This window comes from Cajanus cajan, chromosome 8 (assembly GCF_000230855.2).
Source record: "Cajanus cajan strain Asha chromosome 8, NIPB_CcT2T_4, whole genome shotgun sequence".
Taxonomy (NCBI): domain Eukaryota; kingdom Viridiplantae; phylum Streptophyta; class Magnoliopsida; order Fabales; family Fabaceae; genus Cajanus; species Cajanus cajan.
In genome coordinates, this window is record NC_138524.1 from 33,749,285 (window position 1) to 33,776,380 (window position 27,096).

General features: G+C 42.3%; 1 non-coding gene and 1 pseudogene across 1 annotated transcript; both read right to left on the bottom strand.

Annotated features, from left to right (window-relative positions):
- Positions 1 to 26,887, bottom strand: LOC145950890 (putative glutathione S-transferase parC; annotated as a pseudogene).
- On the bottom strand, positions 20,366 to 20,472 carry LOC145950973 (small nucleolar RNA R71). Its single transcript, XR_014428799.1, has one exon. It is a non-coding gene; the product is annotated as a small nucleolar RNA R71 (small nucleolar RNA).
- Positions 26,888 to 27,096: the final 209 nt, after the last annotated feature.

Consider the following 27,096-nt stretch of genomic DNA (forward strand, 5'->3'; position numbering starts at 1 on the left):
CTAGTCCAACCCATGAGTTTTCCTATAGTCCATAACAAACTCATGTCGCCACCGGCCCCGAAACGGGCTTTCGGCATTCGCGAAGGATGGTTGGACTCTTTTATTTGTTTAAAAATATGGATTGCCAGAATGACTTATTCTCAAACTGAGACCTTGTCAAACGTGCAATTTTATTAAAAGGCTCACCAATCCATGTTAATCCCAAGCGGGACCCCCCATGGATTAGCGGTTTTCATAAAAAGGAAGGGTTCATGGAGTCGCCACCAATGTTTTACTCAAAACATTGGAAAAAGAAGTTTAAGGCAATCGATTCAAAAATCGACTTCGGCCATTACAACCAGAGTCGGGTAAGGGAGTCGGTTACGCGTGGGGAAGGTGTTAGCACCCCACAGCGCCCCTTTCGGGTTCCCTATGACAGATTATTTCTAAAAATAATAGTGCGAAATTACTAAATTACCCCTTATTTATTTATTCTAAACAATTATAACTTAACTATCTACATGATGACAGTTAAATATACACACAGAAAGCAGTAAAAGGAAGGACTTAAGAAGAAACCTTTGAAGCGTGCTTTTATATTCAAGTAAAACTGGGAAGCTTTTTGGCGTTCCCTCGCTCTACAAGCCCGCTCGCTCCCTCCTAGAAAATTTTAACTATGGAAATCCGGAGGATTTCCCTTCGACTCAGTTCGAGACTCAAGCAAAAAGCTCAGAACTCGAGAACTTTGTCGGATCAACTCTCCGAGTGATTTCTAGGCAGAGCACTGCTCAAAAAAACCCAGAATACTCAAGAAGAGGGTTAAAACTCTGTGTCAAAGTCTCGAATGACGTCCAAATGACATCATATTTATAGGGATGAGGCTCAATACGGTCTCTGGGGGTCAATACGGTCCGTATTGAAGTTTTGAACTACAATACGGCCGTATTGAATTCAATACGGCCGTATTGAAGTTCAAAAACCTCAATACGGCCGTATTGAAGTTCAGTGCAGCCGTATTGAGTTCAAAAACCTCAATACGGCCGTATTGAAGTTCAGTGCAGCCGTATTGAGTTCAGTGCAGCCGTATTGAAGTTCAGAAACTTCAATACGGCCGTACTGAACCCTTGGGAGGCCGTATTGGGCTTCATTCCCTCCACTTTCTTATTTTTTGCTACTCTAAGACCTCTAAACCTACAGATTGTCATCCTAGGGTCTTCCAGGGTCTTCCAGGAGTCCTTCCGGCTGACTTTCCTTTGATCTTCGAGAGTCTTCGAGTTTTATTTCCGACCCGGACAATTTTAGGGGTCTACAGCTGCCCCCCCTTTACTTAGTCAAACGGCCTTTTTGTGTACCGGTTGATAAGTAAAGGAGTTGACCCAATTGTTCGGGTGATGTGCCAACCTTCTGACTTGTAGCGTCTTCCGGTGGAAAATTGTTGAGTAGCCTCTCCAGGTTGTTGCATACCTCGGCGCTTCTGACAACTTTGGTAGCTAAGTTTACCCTCTCCAGGGTCAACTTCACTCGACGCCCGAGCTGGAAGTTGAAAACCAATGTGCCTCTGACGACGCTGATGGTTGAGTACTGTCTCTCCAGACCTTGAGTACCGTCTCTCCAGACTTTGAGTACTGTCTCTCCAGACCTTGAGTACCGTCTCTCCAGACTTTGTTTGAGTACCGTCTCTCCAGACCTTGTTTGAGTACCGTCTCTCCAGACTTTGTTTGAGTACCGTCTCTCCAGACTTTGCGTCCGTGTCTTCTGATCACTTCGGCAATGCGAGTTTACCCTCTCCAGGGATCTGAGATGATTTTTTGTCTCCACAGTCCACTATGCTGCTTCGATGGTTTTTCTGATTTTGTGCCACTGAGGGCTGGATAACGCAGGGATCCGTCTAGGGGATGTGCAGTCATTCATAGGTTCCTGTGCCCCAACTTGCATTGCATTGTTGGTACCCATGGGGAATTTCTGTTTCCTTGGGGTGTAGACACAGATGCTCTTCTTGAATTGAGCGATGCCTTATGTTTGGCTGACGTCCTTTGACGTTAGTGGAGTATCCCGGTTGTCCTTATTCGGGTGACTCTTTTTGATTTTCTGGTTTTATTGCCTCTGTGTAGGCTGTTATCCGCTGGGGGATTCTGTCATGATGATTTTGTCTCCACAGTCCACGATGCTGCTTCGACGGTTTGTTTTTTGATTTTTGTGCCGCTGAGGGCTGGATAACGCAGGGATCCGTCTAGGGGATGTGCAGTCATTCATAGGTTTTTGTGCCCCAACTTGCATTGCTTAGTTGGTACCCATGGGGAATTTCTAACTCCTTGGGGTGTAGACACAAATGCTCTCTCTCTGAGTTGAGCGATGCCTAATGTTTGGCTGACGTCCTTTGACGTAAGTGGAGTATCCCGGTTGTCCTTATTCGGGTATCTCTTTTGGTTTTCTGATTGTGTTGCCTCTGTGTAGGCTGTTATCCGCTGGGGGATTTTGTCGTTGATTTTGACTAGCCTCTTCTGTTAGGCGTATCGGCTTGACGTTCGATGTTTGGCTAAGAGCCGGATTCCACTTGGGGAATACTTATTGATATTTTTTGGATTTTCTCTTTTTGAAGGAGTGCCTCTGAGTAGGCGAATTATCTTGATGTTCGGTGTTCGGCTGAGTGCCGGATTCCGCTTGGGGAATAGTTATTGATATATTTTTTTTTTTTTTTTTTTCTCCTTTTGTAGGGGTGCCTCTTGAGTAGGCGACTGGGGATTTAGGGATCTTATGTATCCCAGAGTATTATTTAGGAAGCCTCTGCAGGCTTAGCCTCACTCAGCGCTTGAGTCAGAGAGCTATCTTCCACTGAGGAAGTTTCAAGTCCTTTGACTGAATATTTTGCTTGGATGATCGCGCTTCCATTGGGGATTTTGACGATCTTGCTTTGATAGCTCTCGCTGGGGATTTGTTCCATGAGCTTAAGCTGAGGTTTCTCTGGGGAGTATTATTTCTACGAGCCTCTCCAGGCTCAATTATTCTGAGAGAGTATTGTTTCGGCAAGCCTCTCCAGGCTCAGTTATTCTGAAGGAGTATTATTTCGGAAAGCCTCTCCAGGCTCAATTATTCTGTGGGAGTATTATTTCGGCAAGCCTCTCCAGGCTCAAATATTTCTGAGAGAGTATTATTTCAGCAAGCCTCTCCAGGCTCAATTATTCTGTACAATTTTGTGGATTTTCTATGTTTGCCTTTTATCGATTTTTGGGCTTTTTCCATATTTTGCCTTTTTATTGATTTTGGCTTTTTCTGTATTGAAATGTCTCTGAGGAGTATTATTTTGGCGAGCCTCTCCAGGCTCAATTATTCTGAGAGAGTATTATTTCGGCGAGCCTCTCCAGGCTCAATTATTCTGAGAGTATTATTTCGGCGAGCCTCTCCAGGCTCAGTTATTCTGCACGTTTTATTGATTTTGTTTGCTGCTGTCATACACAAGCAATTTTTCTATTTTTTCTATTTTATGTGATTGCCTCATGACGAGGTCTTTGAAAATTTCTTTGTAGCCAATACGGCCATATCCATTTCAGTACGCCCGAATTGAATTGAAAATTTTGTTCATAACCCTGATTTTAGCACGGGTGTACTGAACGTGGTACGGGCGCATTGTTTTTTCTGAAGTTTATATTTTTTGTTTTTTTGTTTTTTTGTTTTTTTTTGTTTTTTTTGTTTTTTTTTGTTTTTTTTTGTTTTTTTTTTCAATAAACAGAGAATAAGTGATCTTCCAGTACACCTATCATCTGTATGCATGTATGCAGTATGATGCACCTAATTCTATTTGATTCACTTTTCAAAAGAATTAACCGATGCGTTTCTCTGTTTGGATTTTTGCCATTCCTCTAGACGGGCTATGCGCTGCCGATTTCTGTAACCGAGGAATGATGCATGTTACATTGAGATGGGTGTCATCAACCCAGTGATTTTTCCCTTCCTTTAGAAGACATGTCAACCCTCTTATTGACCACTATATCTCCATGTTTCCACTAGATTATCTTAAAATCGTTTGGGACAAGAGAGAAAAGAAAGGAAAGGTATATATTTTTCGAAAGTTTGTGTTTTAGAGGGGGTTTTATTTTCATTTTGAAAAATGGTTTTTGTAAGAATGGCTGGCCAAGGTAGGCTTATGTGTTTAGGCTTGTTTGATTAAACACTTATGAAGTTAAGCACGTCTTGGTTATTAACATTTGTGATTTGACAACTTGGATAGCTTTTCTTGAGCCCCTTTGTTGAATTCAGTTGGTGGTACCATCATGGATTTATTCTGTTTTTCGATTGCCCTAACTTTTGCCTAAAACACCCATTTGTGGAGTTTTAGCGGGCTTTTGTTTTTGTTCATTATTTTGTAACCCTAATTTTTGCCTAGGTCACCCTTTTGTGGGATTCCTAGCGGGTCTTTTGCTCTTATTTTTGCGCAGTCCCCTTTTTGGGTTTCCTGCCGAGCTTTTTGTTTTTTAGGATTTTTGTCCTGAATGGATTTCTTTTTATCCATGACGGCACTTATTGAGGCCAAGAAAAGGTGCTCCAAGTTGTCGTGCACATTTCCACACAAAATGATGTGGGTTTATTGATTATTAAGACGATTTTAACCTCACTTATGTTCATTCAGACAGGGTTAAATAATGTGGTTTAGAATTTTATTGCAAGCAAGAAAAGAAGCAATAAGAAATAATGAAGAATGATTTTATTATAATCATAGTGGAAACATGTGCCCTATCGAGGCTCGGGGGTCGGGCTGTCCCCGAGGAGTAATCTCTAATAGTCATCAGGTCTATACATCCCTATCGGAAGGAGAAGAGCACTTGATGACGACGACCGGCCTTGACGCTTGTGAACCGGCCTTCCTAAAGATCTGGCTTAAAGAACGTCGAGAAGGATCTTTGTTCCTCTTCGTCCTTTGATCTTTATTAGGGTTGTATCCTAACCCTTGTTTCCCCGGATTATCCTTGATGATGGGTAGCTCGGGAATTCCTTGGGAGTCCTTGCCAAGTCCTTGTCCAGGCAAGTATCCGTTCTTAGTGAGCATATGGGCTACCCTCTTCATTTCTCGGGGAAACGTCTCAGCATTGGCAATTTCCAATGCTTGGAAGGCGGTTTCCAAAGCTTCCTCTGCTGCATCCACATAAGGTATGGTGGATGGCTTGCTGATGAGTATGTCATCTTCAGCTTGTACAGTCACCAGTTTGTCACCCACTATGAACTTGACTTTCTGGTGGAGGGTAGAGGGTACAGCTTTCGCATCATGAATCCAAGGTCGGCCAAGGAGACAGCTGTATGCAGGAGTAATGTCCATCACTTGGAATTCGACATTGAAAATGGTGGGCCCAATTTGGATCGGAAGATTGATTTCTCCCACCACTTCTCTTTTGGACCCGTCGAAAGCTCGAACGATCATGTTGCTCGGGCGCATTTGGACTCCCTTGATTGCCACTTGATCAAGCGTTCTTTTGGGCATCTCATTCAAGGAAGATCCGTTGTCTACCAAGACTTTTGCGATGTGATACTCCTTGCACTTTACAGAGATGTGCAAGGGCTTGTTGTGGTTCGGTCCCTCAGCGGGGATTTCTTCATCGGTGAAAGTGAGGTGATCATTAGCCTTGATGTGACTAACAATCCCCTCAAATTTGTCTTGGGAGATAGTGTGCGACACATATGCCTCGTTCAAGACTTTCAACAGAGCTTGCCGATGCGGTTCGGAGCATAGGATCAACGACAACAGAGTAATTTTTGCTGGCGTCTTATGAAGTTGATCCATGATGGAGTACTCGCTCTGTCGGATATATTTTAACAGCTCGTCTGTCTCCTCCTCGGATTCTTTATTTTCCTCGGTTTTCTTCTTTTCTTTTCCTTTATTCTTGGGATCCTTATCATGAAGATCTTCGGGAGTGTAGATCCTGCCACTCCTAGTCATGCCCCCAAGTCCAGCGATGTTGGAGATATCGCTGTCGGCAGAAGAATGGATGTCGTATATCCATGGCACAGCCTTATTTGATTCGTAAGGGAAAGGCCTTGGAGCAATGATCCTTAATGGTGTTGGACCTTCCCCTTTATTCGTCTTGATTACCAACAACGGATTTGATGTGCGTTCGCTTGGCGCGGTTGTTGGCTTACACTTGATAACGAACAGCGTGCGATCCATTCTTTGAACATACGCATCGATTTAATTCTTTCTTTTTATTAATGTTTATTAATGATTTATTAGGAGGGATGTATGGAATGAAAACCTAGATCCCTCCATGATCTTTGATAAGAATGCATGATATGAGATGATGGCGATGAATATGCATGCATTGTGTTTATTCAACTAAGCATTATCATGTTTTTAGGATGTCCCTTAGATGATGCATGATATTGCTTGGTTTGGATAAATAACCCTTTTTTTTTTTTTTTTTTTTTGGGTATTTTTTATTTATTATTATTTTTTGTATTTTTGGGTGAAAAGGGAAACTACCTATATGAATGTGATGAAGGTAGATGTTAACACCATGTAATGGAAGATTCTTATCCCTATTTATTCTTATTTTAAAAAGGAATGTTGTATGTTTAAAGAAATGCAATGTATGCTCAAACAATTTCACATAATCAATGCACAAACAATTCACTCATCCACGAACAGTCACGAGCGAATCACGAGGTAGGGGTATCCTGCAGAAAAGTGCATATTCAAGGTGGATCTAACTGTTCTCACCGGTCTGAGGCCCCCAAGGTGCCCCCATTATAGGGACCCAATTCCTCTCGTCGTAAGTCGATGGAAAGTTCCAACGCACTGTCGGACTTGAGTTCATGGTTATCACCTTGAGTGATGTTTTCCGACAACGGTCTACGGGCACCTATAGACCCATTCGACAACCGGCCGTACTAACATCCACTCCCTATGGATTACCACTCATGCCCCCGGGTATAGAGGGAACTGTTGTGTGCAAAGGTTTGTGTGCAATTTATATTTCAAACAATTGCGTAAATTAAACAAACAACAGTTATTAAAGCCATATAAATAAAGCATGTTATCATACAAGTAAGGGGTAATGAAGTAATTTTTAACTATTATTTGTTAAAAACAATCTGTCACTAAATGGGACTGACTCTCGAGGCTTCCCCAGTGGAGTCGCCATCTGTCGCCACCGGCCCCGAAACGGGCTTTCGGCATTCGCGAAGGATGGTTGGACTCTTTTATTTGTTTAAAAATATGGATTGCCAGAATGACTTATTCTCAAACTGAGACCTTGTCAAACGTGCAATTTTATTAAAAGGCTCACCAATCCATGTTAATCCCAAGCGGGACCCCCCATGGATTAGCGGTTTTCATAAAAAGGAAGGGTTCATGGAGTCGCCACCAATGTTTTACTCAAAACATTGGAAAAAGAAGTTTAAGGCAATCGATTCAAAAATCGACTTCGGCCATTACAACCAGAGTCGGGTAAGGGAGTCGGTTACGCGTGGGGAAGGTGTTAGCACCCCACAGCGCCCCTTTCGGGTTCCCTATGACAGATTATTTCTAAAAATAATAGTGCGAAATTACTAAATTACCCCTTATTTATTTATTCTAAACAATTATAACTTAACTATCTACATGATGACAGTTAAATATACACACAGAAAGCAGTAAAAGGAAGGACTTAAGAAGAAACCTTTGAAGCGTGCTTTTATATTCAAGTAAAACTGGGAAGCTTTTTGGCGTTCCCTCGCTCTACAAGCCCGCTCGCTCCCTCCTAGAAAATTTTAACTATGGAAATCCGGAGGATTTCCCTTCGACTCAGTTCGAGACTCAAGCAAAAAGCTCAGAACTCGAGAACTTTGTCGGATCAACTCTCCGAGTGATTTCTAGGCAGAGCACTGCTCAAAAAAACCCAGAATACTCAAGAAGAGGGTTAAAACTCTGTGTCAAAGTCTCGAATGACGTCCAAATGACATCATATTTATAGGGATGAGGCTCAATACGGTCTCTGGGGGTCAATACGGTCCGTATTGAAGTTTTGAACTACAATACGGCCGTATTGAATTCAATACGGCCGTATTGAAGTTCAAAAACCTCAATACGGCCGTATTGAAGTTCAGTGCAGCCGTATTGAGTTCAAAAACCTCAATACGGCCGTATTGAAGTTCAGTGCAGCCGTATTGAGTTCAGTGCAGCCGTATTGAAGTTCAGAAACTTCAATACGGCCGTACTGAACCCTTGGGAGGCCGTATTGGGCTTCATTCCCTCCACTTTCTTATTTTTTGCTACTCTAAGACCTCTAAACCTACAGATTGTCATCCTAGGGTCTTCCAGGGTCTTCCAGGAGTCCTTCCGGCTGACTTTCCTTTGATCTTCGAGAGTCTTCGAGTTTTATTTCCGACCCGGACAATTTTAGGGGTCTACAACTCATAGATGTCCTTTTCCCTGGCAAGAGATTTGGACACATTTTCCCTTAGCAAACATCTCTTGGCCCATGCTATGAGCTTGGGAAAGTCCAATTTGAATCTACCCACTGTCTCATAAGCATAAAAGCATTGATGGAAAAGGATTAAAGCATCATCAAGAACCCCAAATGAGTCACCCCCAAAATATGACTTGTCTCCAAGAACCTCTTCTAGTTGCTTCAACCTTTCTTTCAATTCCTTATGGGCCTTCTCTTATTGATCTACCTTTGAGGCCCATAACTCAGTCCCAGCTTCTTGCACCTATGTCATAAATACTTTTCATAGACATTAGTTAATGTAAATAACTCATTTAAGACAGTTTCATTATTAGACAAATACTTGTTTTGGGGGTGTACTATCCGTATTGCGAAGCTAAGCTTGAGCTCCGCATTAAAGCACTAAATCAAATCGGATATACGTCACATGACATCGACCAAAATAGAGGCCCACTACATATCGGGCCGAGACCAACCTCAGACCCAAATCAGCGTTACCCTCGCATAAGAGGAAAACCCTAATTCACATCAAGGTACGTGCACTATATATATGAGACGATTACACTATCAAAGACTAACTTTAGCATCAAAGTCTCTTTTGCAGGTACCACCCCCACTTCGGAGCAACTGACATACCCAGCAAAGAAGGCTCACCAATCTTGCCTAGTAGATCGTCCCTCTTGACCGATCTCCGGTAAGAACATTTGGTGCCCACCGTGGGGCCGATCAAGAAATCTCTTATCGGCCACGCTTATGGTTTTCACCCAAAGCCATAGTAGACGAGCAACCGGCGAACACGATAACGCAGCAAGAATGGAAGGAGAAGCGACATTGAGAGGGCTGATCGAGCAATTCGATCAAATGCGACAACAACATATTACTGACCTGGAGAACATGCGCGCCCAGCACGAAGCTGACCTAGCGGTGCTATGATCTGAGAACGAGCGCATCCGCGCTCAACTTCCTCAGTGCCCCCCAAATCAGCCCCCTCAACCAAGCAACCAAAACGAAGAGGAAGGGCACTCGGTTTCCCGGCCACCAATTGTGCCCAAGGCGGCGACCCATAGGTCTACCGCACATCGGTCACATGTACCGACGTATAGATCAGACCATGAAGTCAGCAATGCACCAGCCCAGGCTCCAAGACATAGGGCGAGCATCCACCGTCACCCTTTTTTTGATGGCATCATGGAGACGCCTCTCCCTTTTGGATGGAAGCCTCTCAACATCGATCGCTATGATGGCACCACGGACCCAGATGATCACGTCGATCTGTACGTCACACAGGTGAACCTATACACTAATGATGATGTTATTCTGTGTAGGGTTTTTCTGACCTTGCTCAAGGGATCGACACTCGCTTGGTATACTCAATTGCCAGCAGGATCAGTCGATAGCTTCGACACTCTGGTGAGGCAATTCACGGCGCAGTATGCAACGAGTCGACCACATCACATCACGTCTGCCGCCTTGGCCAGCCTCAGACAGGGCGACGACGAACCACTGAGGAAGTTCATGGAGCGCTTTGCCAGCATCTTTGTCAAAATCCGTAACCTGAACCCCGAGGTTTCCTTACACGCCATGCTCATGGCACTCAAGCTAGGACCTTTCGTTGACAGCCTTTGTCGACGACCTCCCCCGGACATGGACGAACTCCGTGCCCGAGCTGCCGGGTACATTCAGATGGAAGAGCACACCGCGTTTCGTGACCAAGTTCGTGGAAAACCACAGGGGAAGCAAGACCATGGCAACAAAGATAAGGTGAGAGTCACCAACGACAGCCAATTCAAGAAGGCTAGGCCGAACAAAGGCAGGAAGTACGACTTCTACACCCCCTTGAACGCATCCCGCGTACAAATACTGGAGGAGGCTAGTAATACCGACCTGATTACTATGCCACCACCAGGGCACAACCCTAGTAGTGCGGACAAATCCAAGCATTGTCGGTATCAAAGAAACTATGGTCACACAATCGAAGAATGTCGCACACTCCGGGACCACATCGAGGAACTCGTCCAGGGAGGGCACCTCGGACAATATGTCCAACAGCAACAATTTCACAGAGGAGGCTACCATGGATGGGGACGAGGACGAGGCCGAGGCTCTGGCACTCGCGCAAATCAACCCTCTGGGTCTCAAAAAAACATCGATGGAGCAGTGCAGGCCAAGGTAAGTCATGATATAGGAACGACTCCCTTGTGTGGGGTCATCAATACAATTGTAGGTGGCTTCGCAAGGGGAGGCTCCAGTAGCTCGATGCGTAAAAAACACTTACGGAGCATCAACAATGTCCACACTGACACCTCGACCCCGCACCGTAACACACCATCCATCACCTTCACGGATGACGACTACATTGGCATTTGCCCAAACCAGAACTACCCCATGGTCATCACAGTGGAAGTAGCTAACTCGGAGGTCCACAAGACGTTGATCGACCAAGTAAGCTCAGCTAACGTCCTATATTGGCCAACATTCCTAAGGTTAGACATCCCCCACTCCCTGATCCAACCTCATACAGAGCCCTTAGTTGGTTTTGCAGGTGAACGAGTCCACACCCAGGCATACATAGACCTGCTGACAACCTTCGGGACCCCTCCTAACTCAAGAAGGATCATGGTCAGATACCTCCTCGTTGAGGCCAACACGTCGTATAACATCATCATTGGCAGGCCGACATTGAACCAACTTGGAGCTATGGTATCTACCCTGCACCTAACGATAAAATTTTCGGGGAGCAACGACAAGATAATCTTAGTTATGGTAAATCAAAAAATAGCTTGGCAATGCTATGTCGAAAGCCTAAAGGCTTCACCATCAGAGGAGCAACGCCGAAGTGACCCCCTATAATAGCCTACATAACCCAAGCTGACGTCACTGACCTGGATCCGAGATTAGAGTCCCACGATGGATGACCAAGTCCAATCGACGAGCTAGTCAACCTTCAAATTGGTAGACTTCCTGGCCAGTGTACGAAGATAAGCCAATAGCTAAACCTAGAGCTACGACAATGGCTCATAGAGGAGATCTCCAAGAACGCTGACCTTTTCGCATGGTCAAGTGCTGACATGCCAAGTATTGACCCTAACCTCATTTTTCACAGGTTAGCTATCCACAAAGAAGCCAAGCCAGTCGCTCAGAGAAAAAGAAAAGTATGAGGGGAAAGACGCGACGCAATCATCACCGGGACACAGAAGTTGATGAACGTGGGTTTCATCCGCGATGTCAAACACACCACGTGGCTAGCCAACATTGTACTCGTTAAGAAGAACTCGGGGAAGTGGCATATGTGTGTCGATTATACCGACCTTAACAAAGCATGCCCCAAAGACTCATACCCCTTACCGAGCATCGATAGATTAGTTGACGGCGCCTTCGGCCATGCCCTCCTCAGCTTTCTAGACGCATATTCTGGATACAATCAAATCATGATGTACCCACCAGACGAGGAGCACACGACTTTCAACCGATCACGCCAACTTCTTCTATCGCGTGATGCCTTTTGGCCTCAAAAACGCCGGAGCCACTTATCAAAGGTTGATGGACAAGGTTTTTCACCAGCAGATCGGACGAAACATGGAAGTCTATGTAGAAGACATGGTCATGAAAACCATATCGGCCGACGCCCATGTTGCTGACTTAGCCGAGGTGTTCAATCAGATACGAAAACAAAGCATGCGCCTAAACCCCGAGAAGTGCGTCTTCGGGGTCCAGGGAGGTAAGTTTCTCGACTTCATGATCACCAACAGGGGAATCAAGGCCAACCCGGAAAAGTGTAGAGCCATCATACATATGTAAAGCCCCTAAACCATCAAAGACGTCCAACGACTGACATGCAAGTTAGTCTCTCTTTCTCGTTTCATACCTAGGTTGGCAGAGAAAGCAGGACCAATCTTCAGCTTGCTACGTAAGCCAAAAAGTTTTGAATGGACCGACCAATGTGAAGAAGCTTTCGAGAGCTTCAAAAGTTTCCCGGCCGACGCCGATGTTGCTGACATAACTGAGGTGTTCAATCAGATACGAAAACACAACATGCGCCTAAACCCCGAGAAGTGCGTCTTCAGGGTCTAGGGAGGTACGTTTCTCGGCTTTATGATCCCCAACAGGGGAATCGAGGCCAACCCAGAAAAGTGTAGAGCCATCATACAGATGCAAAGCCCCCGAACCGTCAAAGACGTCCAACGACTGGCAGGCAGGTTAGTCTTTCTATCTCGTTTCATACCTAGGTTGGAAGAGAAAGCGGGACCAATCTTCAGTTTGCTATGTAAGCCAAAAAGTTTTGAATGGACCGACCAATGTGAAGAAGCTTTCAAGAGCTTCAAAATTTTCCCGGCTGACGCCCATGTTGCTGACTTAGCCGAGGTGTTCAATCAGATACGAAAACACAACATGTGCCTAAACCCTAAGAAGTGCGTCTTCGGGGTCCAGGGAGGTAAGTTTCTCGACTTCATGATCACCGACAGGGGAATCGAGGCCAACCTGGAAAAGTGTAGAGCCATCATACAGATGCAAAGCCCCCAAATCGTTAAAGACGTCCAACGACTGGAAAGCAGGTTAGTCTCTCTTTCTCGTTTCATACCTAGGTTGGTAGAGAAAGCGGGACCAATCTTCAGCTTGCTACGTAAGCCAAAAGGTTTTGAATGGACCGACCAATGTGAAGAAGCTTTTGAGACCTTCAAAAGTTTCCTTGCAACTCCACCAGTCTTACAGAGGCCAGATCATCAATCTAACCTCCTCTTGTACTTGGCAGTAGTTGAAAGTGCAATCAGCGCTGTGGTGGTACAAGAACGTGACAAGAAGCAAATTCCCGTATATTACATCAGCTGCGTTCTCCAAGACACCGAAAAAAGATACCAAATAATTGAAAATTTGGACCTAGCACTAGTCACTTCAGCTCGACGTCTCCAACCTTATTTCCAAAGTCATCAAATCATGGTAAAAATAAACTACCCGATCAAACAAATAGTGAGAAAGCCAGAACTCGCCAGGCGCATAATAGCATTGTTAGTGGCGTTGTCCGAGTTCGGCATTCGATATGAAAACCGAGGCCCTTTAAAGGCCCAATACTTGGCAGATTTCGTGGTCGAGCTCACACTGATGATGAATAGGTTTGGACCTTACATGTTGATGGATCTTCTAACACTAAAAGAGGTGGTGCAGGTATCATTCTAGAGGGACCAAACAACGTTACCATAGAACAGTCCCTCAAATTTGGGTTTAAAATCACCAACAACCAGGCCGAGTATGAAGCGTTTTTGGCAGGATTGAGGTTGGCACGAGACGTTGGTGCACAGAAGGTGAGATGTAATAGTGATTCCAAGCTCATGGTGGAGCAGCTCAGTGGTGTTTATAAAACCAAGGATTCATTGTTGCAACGGTATTACCACGAAACATCCAATTAGATGGCATCCTTCGAGAAATTCACAGTACACCATGTTCCTCGAGAGTAGAACGCCAGAGCCGATCTTTTGTCTAAGCAGGCCAGCACAAAGTGCCCTGGGCAGCATCGAACCATCATCCAAGAGACCATCAACTCCCCCAACTTGGATGCCAAAGTCGTAAGCGTCAACGACGTGGGGGACAAGGAGTGGATGACCAACATATGAAACTATTTGCAAGAAGGGACGTTGCCGGAAGACAAAGATGAAGCTCGGAAACTAAGGGTAAGGTCATTTAAATTTATCATTGTGGCAAGTGAACATTTCAAAAGAAGCATCTCAGCCCCCTGCTAAAGTGCTTGACCAAGGCCCAAGCCACCTACGTTATTGAGGAAATCCACCGGGGCATCTGCGGCATGCACTCTGGCGCGCGTTCAATGGCGACCAAGGTAATCCAAGTTGGGTATTACTAGCTCACACTAAGGTCAGACTGTAAAGACTACGTGCAATGATGCAAAGAATGTCAACAATTTGGTAATGCACATCGGCAGCCACTGGAAATCCTCTACCAAATGGCATCTCCTTGGCCCTTCGCCTAGTGGGGAATGGACATCCTCAAACCATTCCCCCACGCGAAGGGTCAACTGAAGTTCCTCCTCGGTGTTGTCGACTACTTCACCATGTGGATTGAAGCTTGTCCCCTAGCCAAGATCACTTTCGAGAACGTACAAAAATTCACTTGGAAAAACATCATCTGCCGGTTCAGTATCCCACACTCTCTCGTCACCGACAATGGAAGGCAATTCATCGCGCAAAACTTCGAGAATTTCCTTCGAGAGCTTGGAATCAAACACCTACCAACCTCGGTGGAACACCCCCAAACCAATGGCCAAGCCAAAGCCGCGAACAAGGTGATATTCCGAGAACTCAAAAAGAGACTAGGGAGCGCCAAGGGACAATGGGTTGACGAGCTCCCCAGCATTCTCTGGGCATATCATTGCACCCCTCAATCAACAACTCAAGAAATGCCTTATAGGCTGACTTACAGAGCTGACGCCATGATCCCGGTCAAGGTCGACGAGACGTCTCATCGACCTCATACCTTCAACAATGAACAAAACACTCTGGAAATGGCAATCAACCTCGACCTAATAGAAGAACTCTGAGAAGAAGCTCAGATCAAAGAAGAAGCCTTCAAACTACATGCCTCTAGACGCTACAATACTAAGGTCCGACCTCGCTCTTTCTGAGTCGAAAACCTGGTATGGAGACTACAAGGAGAAGCAAGAAGAGACCGATCAGAAGGGAAACTCGCGCCTAACTGGGACGATCCGTTCCGAATTGCTGACAGCTTGGGTAATGGAGCATACCGAATAGAAGATCTCAGTGGCAAAGCCATTCCAAGGACTTGGAATGCCACTCACCTCAAATTTTACTTCAGCTGAATTGTACAAATAGGGTGTTGCACTCTTTTCCCTACCCAGTCTTTTGTCTCAAAAAATAGAAAAATGGGTTTTGGCTGAAAGGGTTTTTAACGAGGCACACCCACAACATCAATAAAAATGACTCATTTTACTCATATCTCCTCAATTTTACACTATTTTGGCACGATTTATATTAAGTCAAGGTCGAATTCGAACCTTGGCACGAATTATGTTAAGTCAAGATCGAATTCGAACCTTGGAACGAATTATGTTAAACCAAGGTCGAATTCGAACCTTGGCACGAATTATGTCAAGTCAAGGTTGAATTCAAACCTTGGCACGATCTATGTCAAGCCAAGGTCGAATTCGAACCTTGGCACGATTCATTTTAAATCAAGGTCACATTCAGACCTTTGCGCAAGTTATGTTAAAGGACAAGCCTGAACCTTAAGGTCGAGTTTGAACCTTAGAAAAAATAAAGGTCAAGTCTAAACCTTAAGGTCGAGTTCGAACCTAAAAAAAAAAACAAAGGTCAAGTCTGAACCTTAAGGTCAAGTTTGAACCTTAAGGCCAACTTTGAGCCTTAAGAAAAAGAAAAAAAACTTAAAGGCCAAGCCTTAACACCAAGTTCGAACCTCAAAAAAGCAAAAAAAAGGTCAAGTATGTACCATGACCAAAAATCCAAGGTCACCCCTAGTCGAATTCATTCAAGCGCAAAGTCAAAAACAAAAGCTCAAATGCAAACACAGGCGAAGTCTATTCAATATAAAACAGAGAGTTCATACATAAAAAAATGCAAAATAAATTAATTACAGGGAAACAAGAGGAAAAGGCCTAAGAGGCAGCGTTATCACTTGTGCTCTCGGACAAGTCATCTTCATTCACCAGCTGCCCACCCAGCACATCCTTTTTTATGTGCATAGAAGAGAGGTCGACCCCTGTCGCAAGCAACCTAGCTTGACGAACTGCCTTAGCAAAGCCTCACCGATGCTCGACCACAACGACACGCTCGGTCTCAAGGAGTTTCTTCTCCAAGTCCTTCTTCGAAGAAACCAACACATCAAAGTCAGTCTTCAAGGAAGCAATCTCCTCCTCCCTACCAACGAGAAGCACCTCGTCACACAAACGCCTCTCGGTAGCCTCCCCTAGCTCGGCCTTCAATGCCTTGTTCTCCTCATCCAGTGAGCGCACCCGGCCCCGAGCAGCTTTGGCCTCCCCTCTACAAGACTTGGCGACCTCTCGCAGGTTGCCAACTTGGGAAACATAAGCTTCATTAGCCTTCAGAGCAACCTCCAAAGACTTCTACATCTTTAAAAAATCCCTCTTTAAAGCCCCGAGCTCAGCTTCACCTTTCCTTGCTTTCTCAAGCTCGCCCTGAAGTTCTAACCATTTACGCTTCCAGTGGTCCACTATGGCAATGGACCTCTACATGAATACCTCTGCAGAATCCAAGCCCTCAACTGGACCAACCTTTTGGATCATCACCCTGTCAGCAACAAAGGTCGGATCCTCCTTGTAAAATGCCTCAGCGGTCACCTTGGAACTCCACAACGATGTCACATCCGGTGACATGCTCACGTGGTCCAATCTCGCCAAGGGGCAACTTACATCAAAACACTGCACAATAAACTTCCCCCTCGGGACACCTGGAGGAGGAGGAGGTGCAATACTAGGAAGAACCGAGGTCGACGGGACCTCAGAACTCGGACCTTCCCCTCGAGCTTTGGTGGAGGAAGGCATTGGAGTCGCCTACAAAATATTCAAAATTAACTTCTAAGTGATAAAGCAAGAACAGTACACGACAAAAGGGGAACTTCAAAAAGTAGAGTAAAAACCTGTTTCTCTAGAGCGACCTCCACTACGGGCCACCTCGGTGACCCCTCGAGCAAAGAACTCTTAGTCAAGTCAATAGGGTCGACATCGACGACCCTCGATGTCACTTCCTCAAAAATGGGAGGGGCGGAGGTCCCGCCGACCTCTTTTGTCGCCCTCTTTCTCTTGCGGCGAGTCTCTAGAGGAGCAACCTCCTCCTCGCCGGGCTCGGGCACCTCGAGCTCCTCTGTGTTAAAGTGTGCCTTTAGCTCGTGCCATTTGCTCTTCCCCATCAGACCTGCAAACATAAAATAGAATAACACATCAGAATATCGCTAGAAGCAACACAAAAAAAGGAAGAAGAGACAAAGGGAAAACAATGAAGTACTCATTCTCTAAACCCCTTTCTTTATCAGTCAAATTGGCAAGGGACAGGATGAGTTTGCTGTCTAGTGGGCGTGGGAGCTCGACCAATTTGACGATGTCATCATTATCCGAATCCGACAATTGAAGACAGCTCGACCCATTGAACTTGAATGGGCTCTGCTGCCAGAAGAAAGGGAACCTCGGCACCCCTTCACTATGGAAAAGCACCTCCTCCCTCAGATCTGCAACCACACGTCGAATCCGAAAAAACTCTTTCTTGAAATTTTTGTACGATTGGGAGTAAAGCTGCAACAACCCCCAGCCTTACTCTCACTTAGAGACACCCAACCTAGGGGAGGCTCACCCAGCTTTAGTTGGTAGAAGTGAAAGAAAATAGGCAGAGACACACCCATTCCTAGGGCTGAACACAAAACTTGAAAAAACCTCAAAAAACCCCAACTATTGGGGTGCAATTGACAGGGGGCCACATTGACAAAATTCAAAAAAGCACACTCAAACTCGGTGAATGGAAAACAAACACCGAGATCCCTAAAGAAACACTTGTACATGTAGAAAAATGGGGTATTAGGGGTACCTGCCATGTAAACACGCTTACCGGGCTGGCAAGGCTCTACCCGGATGAGCTTGGAAATCTTTGAACTACAAATTTTGAGAGACTTCCACATGGCATTAACATCCAAAAATGCCCTAAAGCGACTCTCAAACTCTCCGACATCCCCACTGACCCATTCATACCCTGGGACGGAAATAGGGGGTGGGAATCCTTAGGGTTGTTCCCACCCCTTTTCTTTTCAGCAGTGACCATTTCGCCGGTCGCCGCCTTACCACGCACCCTGCCCTTTCCTTTGGCGGGCGCAGAAGGCGCGGTACTCTCTCCCTCCCTGGCCATGGACAACGAAGAAAGCTAAAAAAGGGGAAGAGTGAAAGGCAAGATAAAAAAAGAGAAGTACCTGGTACTTGATGTTGTGTATTTTACTCATATTTTAGCACTTTAATTCACAAGAATTCATAGCATAATCATGCATATCTTTCATGTTTTTAATAAATTTTTATATCATTTTCCTATTTTATGCTTTTCTTGGTATGTGTTGTGTTTTCTCTGAGCAGGATCAAGATTTAAGAATTAAAGAGGAAATGCTGAGCTACAGGGAAAATCACGGCCGTGATTCTAAATCACGCCCGTGATTCACCAGAGAAAATCACGGCCGTGATTCCCAATCACACCCGTGAACGCCACTGACCCTTCATAGATGTGCTCCAGAGAAGATCACGGTCGTGATTCTCAGTCACGGCCGTGATTCACTTCGCGTCCCAGCTTTTTAAGTTTTATGTTTTATTTTTATTTTATCTTTGTAATTTTTATCTTGGTAGTTTTACCTTTTTACCCTTTTAGGTTATAAATTAGATTAGGTTAGCCTAGAACCGGGACTTTTTGGGGGAGAGAGTTTTTAGTTTTTGACACTTAGAGAAGGTTGGGCGCCTGTGCCATCGACTCTAAGGTTTGCTTTTCTTTTATTCTTCTTTTCTTGGAGAACTACTATGAACTCCTGTGAGTAGTTTCCCTTTTTCTGGGATCAGGGCTTAGCCTCTGAGAACCTCTTTATTAATGCATTATTCAGTTTCTTAATTTTATTCCAATTCTTGATTTGTTCTTTTATATTTTATATATGAACTTTAACATTATTGTTTTCATAATAACATTAATTAAGGATGAACTGAGAGGAGAACTTGATTATAATTATGATAAACAATTAATCTTAATTTTCATAATCATAGATAATTAGGGATGAACTGAGAGGAGAACCTAATTATCGGAACCTAAAGGAACAGACTTGAGTGTTAAATCACGAGAGTTGATTTAAGCTTTCGAGGAGTAATAGATTAACAAAGATCTTAATGGGTTTAATTGAACGTAATTACCAAGAGAGTAGGGATTAATTTTAATTGAACACGTCCTCGTAGCCTGAGAAGGTGCAAGGATTAAATTAGGTTAAGACTACCTTCAAGATGGAATAGAATTAATTAATGAAAATAATAATTCAATATTGTTGGAACTCTTTGTGCGAACCCTAGATTCCCGGAAATCTCCTTATCTTATCTTAAAGTTTTATCTTATTCATTAATTGCATTACTATCTCTTTTACCAGCAAATCTGATCTTATCATCTCAAAACAAACATTCTATCTGTTTTAAAATTCAAATTAAAGTACTAGTAATTCTAGGTCAAACACGTAGTCCCTGTGATTCGATATTTATTACTTGACGACAACCGTACACTTGCGGTTTTCCATACAACAAGTTTTTGGCGCCGTTGCCGGGGACTACGTCTCTTGATTTAAATTACAATTATTTTAATTCGAATTTTAAAAAAAAAAAAAAAAAAAAAAAAAATATTTAATAAATAAATAATTTTTTTTTTTTTTTTTTTTTTTTTTTTAGTGTTTACTTCTCCAATTCAGATTTCACGGGTCACTTTCTTTTTTTTTGCAGTGCCTTAGGATTAATGCAAAAGAGATCTCTACGTCTTGGGAAACCAACACCACTTGATCCTGAGATTGAAAGAACTCTCCTGAGAAGGAAAAGAAACCTTTCTAGAGAATTTGACATGGCTGCACAACGAGATAATTTACCGCTTCGGGATTACTCTGCACCCGTAGCTCGTGGGATACCTGGAGGGGAGATGCGAACTGGAGCTACTGTACCAGCTTCTCTGGTGAATATGCTCAAACAGAACACCTTTGGAGGACTACCATCAGAAGATCCTAATGACCACTTAGAGGGGTTCTTGGAAATCTGTGAGACCCAGCAATTTGATGATGAAGTTTCTGATGGAATGCGACTCCGCTTATTCTCACTCACCTTGAGAGATAAGGCAAAGGTGTGGCTAAGAACAGTGCCTAGAGAAAAGATAGCAACTTGGGAATTATGTGAAAGAGCTTTTCTAGAGAAATTCTTTCCTCCTTCTAAAACTAAAGAATTGAGGAAGAAAATCACTAATTTCCAACAAGGCACTGGAGAAACTATTTATGAAGCATGGGAGCGGTTCAAAGGATATCTTCAAGCATGCCCACAACATGGCTTCAACCGTTGGCTTACCATCCAATTTTTCTTTGAAGGATTGGACCAACAAAGCACCATGATATTAGACTCAGCAGCTGGAGGATCTTTCATGGGGAAACCTATTAATGACTGCATGATTATTTTGGAAAATGTAGCCTCAAATCACAGCCAATACAGTGAAAGAGAAGTCACAGCAAGGAAAGGAACTCCGGGGCGATATGAAGTGAACAATATTGAGTTACTCTTAGCAAAATTTGATACTCTTAATCAAAGATTAGACAAGATGGAAAAAGCTAAGGTTAATTCAGTGGCTACAAATCAAGTATGTGACCTTTGTAGGGAACAAGGGCACACTGCAGTAGATTGTACCTCAATTTTTACTGGAGAAAAAGAAGATACTACTGAACAAGTGGCAGCTTCTCATAATTTCTATGACACTCCTCGAAGAGAGGAGAGTAATCCATATTCCAACACATACAACCCTGGTTGGAAGAATCATCCTAACTTTTCTTGGAAGAATAACCCAGTTCAAGGAAGTAGCAATCAGCAACCTAATTTCCGTCCGTCCAATCACTTCATTAATGGGGAAGGAAATCCAGTACAGACACCCTCAATTCAACAAAGTGTTTCAAGATTAGAAAACCTTATGGAGAATTTTATCACTAATCAAAAACAGACCAATGATTCAATGGCAAATTCTATTCAAAACCTTGCTGTCAAGGTTGAGAATATTACTCTCCACAACAAGATGCTGGAAAATCAAATTGCACAGTTGATGCCTAGTTCAAACAATTCTCCAGGTAAGTTCCCAGGTAAAACAGTTGCAAACCCAGCTGAAAATGTTAATGCTGTTACTTTAAGGAGTGGGAAGAAATTAGACAGACCTGTGTCTAATCAAAATGATAATATTGAGATTGATGAAGACGCTTCTCCTATGGTTGAAAAACCTGAAAAGGAGAGATTAGAAAAAGAAAAAGTATCTTCATCAAAGCCTCAAACTGTTTATCACCCCCCAATTCCTTTTCCTCAAAGGTTAGCAAGGACTAAACTTGATAGACAATTTGAAAAATTTTTAAATATGATCAAACAAGTGTATGTAAACATTCCATTTGTAGAAGCTCTACAACAGATGCCTACATATGCTAAATTTCTTAAGGATCTTTTAGCTAACCGAAGGAAATTGGATGATAGAGAGACTGTTACATTGATCCATCATAATTTGCCCAAAAAACTTAAGGATCCTGGTAGTTTCTCTATACCTTGTCTCATTGAAAATCTAAGGTTTGAAAAAGCCTTATGTGACCTTGGGGCAAGTATCAGTTTAATGCCTTTATCAATTTGCAAGAAATTAGATATGGGAGAATTAAAGCCTACAGCAATGTCAATCCAGTTAGCAGATAGATCTATAAAATATCCCATAGGAATTTTAGAAGATGTTCCAGTTAAGATAGGTAAATTTTTAATTCCGGGAGATTTTGTTGTTTTAGAAATGGAAGAGGACAAACAAATACCAATCATACTAGGTAGACCATTTTTGGCTACAGCAGGCGTGATAGTAGATGTCAAACATGGAAAATTGTCCTTATCCATTAATGATGAAACAATGGAATTTAATATTGCTAAATCTGTTAGACAACCTTCTCTTGAAAATATTTGCTGCAGGGTTGATATATTGCCTAAAGACATGGAGGAAGAAGTCATGAGATCTATTTTGAGGGATCCCTTGGAGAATTTTCTAGTTGGAGGAAAGCACATAGATCTTGAGGGGATTCAACCTAATTATGCTTGCTTGATCGATTCAAGTCCCCCGTGTAAAGAAAAAGATCCTCTAGTAGAAAGTCTTCTTGAGCCTTCAACAGATTGGGGTTAGGAGGATGTACGCATTTCATTAATTTTATTCCAAAAAAAAAAAAAAAAAAAAAAAAAAAATTTCAGAGTTCCAGAGAGAATCACGACCGTGACTCTAAATCACGGGCGTGATCTTCTCTGGAAAATTTTTTGGAAAACTCCAGAGAGAATCACGACCGTGATTATAAATCACGGGCGTGATCTCCTCTGTTTGAATTTTTGAAAACTCACAAAGAGAATCACGGCCGTGATTTCCAATCACGCCCGTGATTCCCTGCTGAGGCTCAACCGATACAACCCGTGATTTTTGAAATTCCCCTTTCCCTTATATATTTTTCCCCCTCCTTTTACATTCTCACTTCTCTCAAACTTACGAACTCTGCCCATTCTCTCTTTTCTTCTCTCCCAAACCCTAGCTTCTCACTTCTTCTTCCTCTTCTTCCCTCTTCCTCCCACATTCACTCCTTCCGTTCATCCATGGCTCCCAAGCGCACCCGTACCGTTGGTTCGTCCTCCACCGCTTCCGATACCCACAGTTACGAGGAAGAAGCAAGTGAAATTCCGCACCTTCCTCCGAGGTTCTATCGGAACGATGAACAGCGTGAGCGGAACGAGGTATTACGCTTCCGCACTATCCATCCTACCAGGTATCTCGACTTCCCATTTATTCGTAAGTTGGGTTTACGTGCTGATATCAATTTCATGTTAACTAACATTGGGTGGACAACCTTTGCTACCGTGCATAATGATTTTCCACCACAGTGAGATCTTTCTTATTCCTTATTTTACTTTGATGCTTAGGGACAAGCATTCCTTTCTGTTGTGGGTTGGTTGCATATTCATGCATTTTATAATTTTGTCAAAATAATCTATCATGCATTCATTAGCTCTTTGCTTCGGGACAAGCAAATCTTTAAGTTTGGGGTTAGGAGGATGTACGCATTTCATTCATTCATGCAAAGTAAAAAAATAAAAAAATAAAAAAAAAAATAAAAAATCATGCATATATACATATTCAGTTAATCCCAGCTTGAATTTGTGTTTGAAAAGTAAATATTTTTAATGAAATTGTTCGTCTTTGAAAACACTGAATGTGATGAATTGAATCTTGAAGTCTCAGAACAAAAGGTTGAAAAATTAGCTGGTTTTGTGGCTAGCACTTGGTTCTTAGTATTGAAGCTTGAAATGATCGAGAATTATAAAAATAGTCTCTTGAAGATAAATTCTTTTTAATTCGTGCTTAAAAGCTTTTGGGGGGTAAAAAAAAAAAAAAAAAAAAAAATCACCTAGCACCCCTTTGAGGTCATAGGTTAGAGGGAGAATATTCTTAACCTTAGAAAACTAAGGGAACTAATTAGCTACTGGGGAATTGTTTAGTAAAATAGCTAGCACCCCTTTGAGGCTACGTGTTCTTGAAATTATCATCCTCTCTACACTGATTGGCTACTGGGGAAATGTTTTAGGTGAGACAAAAACAAAAATAAAAATATTACCCCTATTTGTGTCACAAGCATTGAAAAATTATTTCTGTTAAATTATCTTCATTTGACTAATGAGCTTTACAAGATTTGACATCATGAAACTCTTAGAAACTAAGAGCTGGCGCTAGTAATGAAAGATTAAGATTCTAATTGGACCTTGTGAGACTAAGAGTGAAGATTTTAAATGCTCAGTTAATTCTTGATGACTTTTTTTTTTTTTTTTTTCAAAGTGCTAATTATTGTTTGAGGACAAACAAAAGTTCAAGTTTGGGGTTATTTGATGTTGTGTATTTTACTCATATTTTAGCACTTTAATTCACAAGAATTCATAGCATAATCATGCATATCTTTCATGTTTTTAATAAATTTTTATATCATTTTCCTATTTTATGCTTTTCTTGGTATGTGTTGTGTTTTCTCTGAGCAGGATCAAGATTTAAGAATTAAAGAGGAAATGCTGAGCTACAGGGAAAATCACGGCCGTGATTCTAAATCACGCCCGTGATTCACCAGAGAAAATCACGGCCGTGATTCCCAATCACACCCGTGAACGCCACTGACCCTTCATAGATGTGCTCCAGAGAAGATCACGGTCGTGATTCTCAGTCACGGCCGTGATTCACTTCGCGTCCCAGCTTTTTAAGTTTTATGTTTTATTTTTATTTTATCTTTGTAATTTTTATCTTGGTAGTTTTACCTTTTTACCCTTTTAGGTTATAAATTAGATTAGGTTAGCCTAGAACCGGGACTTTTTGGGGGAGAGAGTTTTTAGTTTTTGACACTTAGAGAAGGTTGGGCGCCTGTGCCATCGACTCTAAGGTTTGCTTTTCTTTTATTCTTCTTTTCTTGGAGAACTACTATGAACTCCTGTGAGTAGTTTCCCTTTTTCTGGGATCAGGGCTTAGCCTCTGAGAACCTCTTTATTAATGCATTATTCAGTTTCTTAATTTTATTCCAATTCTTGATTTGTTCTTTTATATTTTATATATGAACTTTAACATTATTGTTTTCATAATAACATTAATTAAGGATGAACTGAGAGGAGAACTTGATTATAATTATGATAAACAATTAATCTTAATTTTCATAATCATAGATAATTAGGGATGAACTGAGAGGAGAACCTAATTATCGGAACCTAAAGGAACAGACTTGAGTGTTAAATCACGAGAGTTGATTTAAGCTTTCGAGGAGTAATAGATTAACAAAGATCTTAATGGGTTTAATTGAACGTAATTACCACGAGAGTAGGGATTAATTTTAATTGAACACGTCCTCGTAGCCTGAGAAGGTGCAAGGATTAAATTAGGTTAAGACTACCTTCAAGATGGAATAGAATTAATTAATGAAAATAATAATTCAATATTGTTGGAACTCTTTGTGCGAACCCTAGATTCCCGGAAATCTCCTTATCTTATCTTAAAGTTTTATCTTATTCATTAATTGCATTACTATCTCTTTTACCAGCAAATCTGATCTTATCATCTCAAAACAAACATTCTATCTGTTTTAAAATTCAAATTAAAGTACTAGTAATTCTAGGTCAAACACGTAGTCCCTGTGATTCGATATTTATTACTTGACGACAACCGTACACTTGCGGTTTTCCATACAACAGTACTCCTTCAAATGATAAGACAACGACGAAGAAACAGTGACCTGACTACCAAAAACAGCGACGATGGAGGAAAATGGGAACAGTGAAGAGAGGCGAGGAAGAGAAAGGTGCAGAGCGAAAAACTAAGCGTAAAGAAGAAGTCAAGTGGGAGAAAGCGAAAGTGCGCGAAGGAGAGAGAAGTAAAGTGTTTTCAAACACAAAGGTAGAAAATGACAAAAGGGCAGGGCATTAAATTGGGCTCATAATGACGGGTACATCCCATCATCATAAACCATCACCCCCCATTATGCGCCACCCATGCATTTAGGGAAACGTGATCACACTTTATGACACATGGCGTTTCGCCTAAGAAGCGCAAACGAAGAGTCGCGACCCTTCACTTAACTTGGCATTAACTCCTCGACCCGCGGTCTTCGGAGTTCGGGGGCTAGTGTACTATCCGTATCACGAAGCCAAGCTTGAGCTCGACATTAAAGCGCTAAATGACATCGGATATACGCCACATGACATCAGCCAAAACAGAGGCCCACTACATATCGGGCCAAGACCAACCTCAGGCCCAAATCAACATTACCCTCGCATAAGAGAAAAACCCTAATTCACATCAAGGTACGTGCACTATATATATGAGACGATTACACTATCAAAGGCTAACTTTAGCATCGGAGTCTCTTTTGTAGGTACCACCCCCACTTCGGAGCAACCGATGTACCCAGCAAAAAAGGCTCACCAATCTTGCCTAGCAGATCGTCCCTCTTGACCGATCTCCAGTAAGAACAGGGGGAATAATAAAAGATGTTTTGAAAAAAGGGAAAAGTTAAATTAAGAGTTAATCATCTATACACTGTCAGTGTAAAGTTTTTTTACACTGGCAACCAATTATATCTTTTAATTGTGTCATGTCACTGTTAAAAGTAAATGTGTTTATAGTGACATGGCACAATTAAAAGATATAATTGGTTGTCAGTGTAAAAAAACTTTACAATGGCAGTGTATAGGTGATTAACTCTTAAATTAATATGTTAATCTCCATAGTTTTATCAAATTAGATATTTGGTTAGAAATATTTTAAAAAATAAAGATAATTGATTATTATATTAATTACATAGACCTAAATAAAAATTTGATAAAATTAAAGGGAATAGTACAAATTAATAACTTAAAAAAATACCTTTCTATCAATAAAATCAACCCAGAACCTAGCTTCAGCTCTATGATAAGGACCAGACGGAAACAGTGGAGCCTTATCCTTCCAAAACTCATCAATATACTCAACATTAATATTGAGAGACTCATAAATGGGTTTTCCATTGTGAATTAGAACTAGAGTTTTCTTGTGAATGGGGTTGTTCTTAAGAAGCAAAGGACTCTTGTTCCCTGTGCTTTCTTCCTTATACACATACTTAGCACCTTTTTCTGCCAATGCAATCCTAACTCTCATACCAAACATACTAGCATGTATATCCAAGAAAACCACCTCTTCTGCCATTCTCAACTAATCACGTGAAAGAAAAAAACCTACTAATTGAACCAAAGTTATGGAATATAGTTAGATAGGGTTAAGAAGAGATTACCTCGGATATGAAAATTTATATGCAAGAACCTTAAGGGTGTCGTCACTACACCAAAATTAATTTTTTGTGGCAATTAATTTATTCTTTAAGGTTATATAAATGGTCATTATTTTTTTTTACTAGC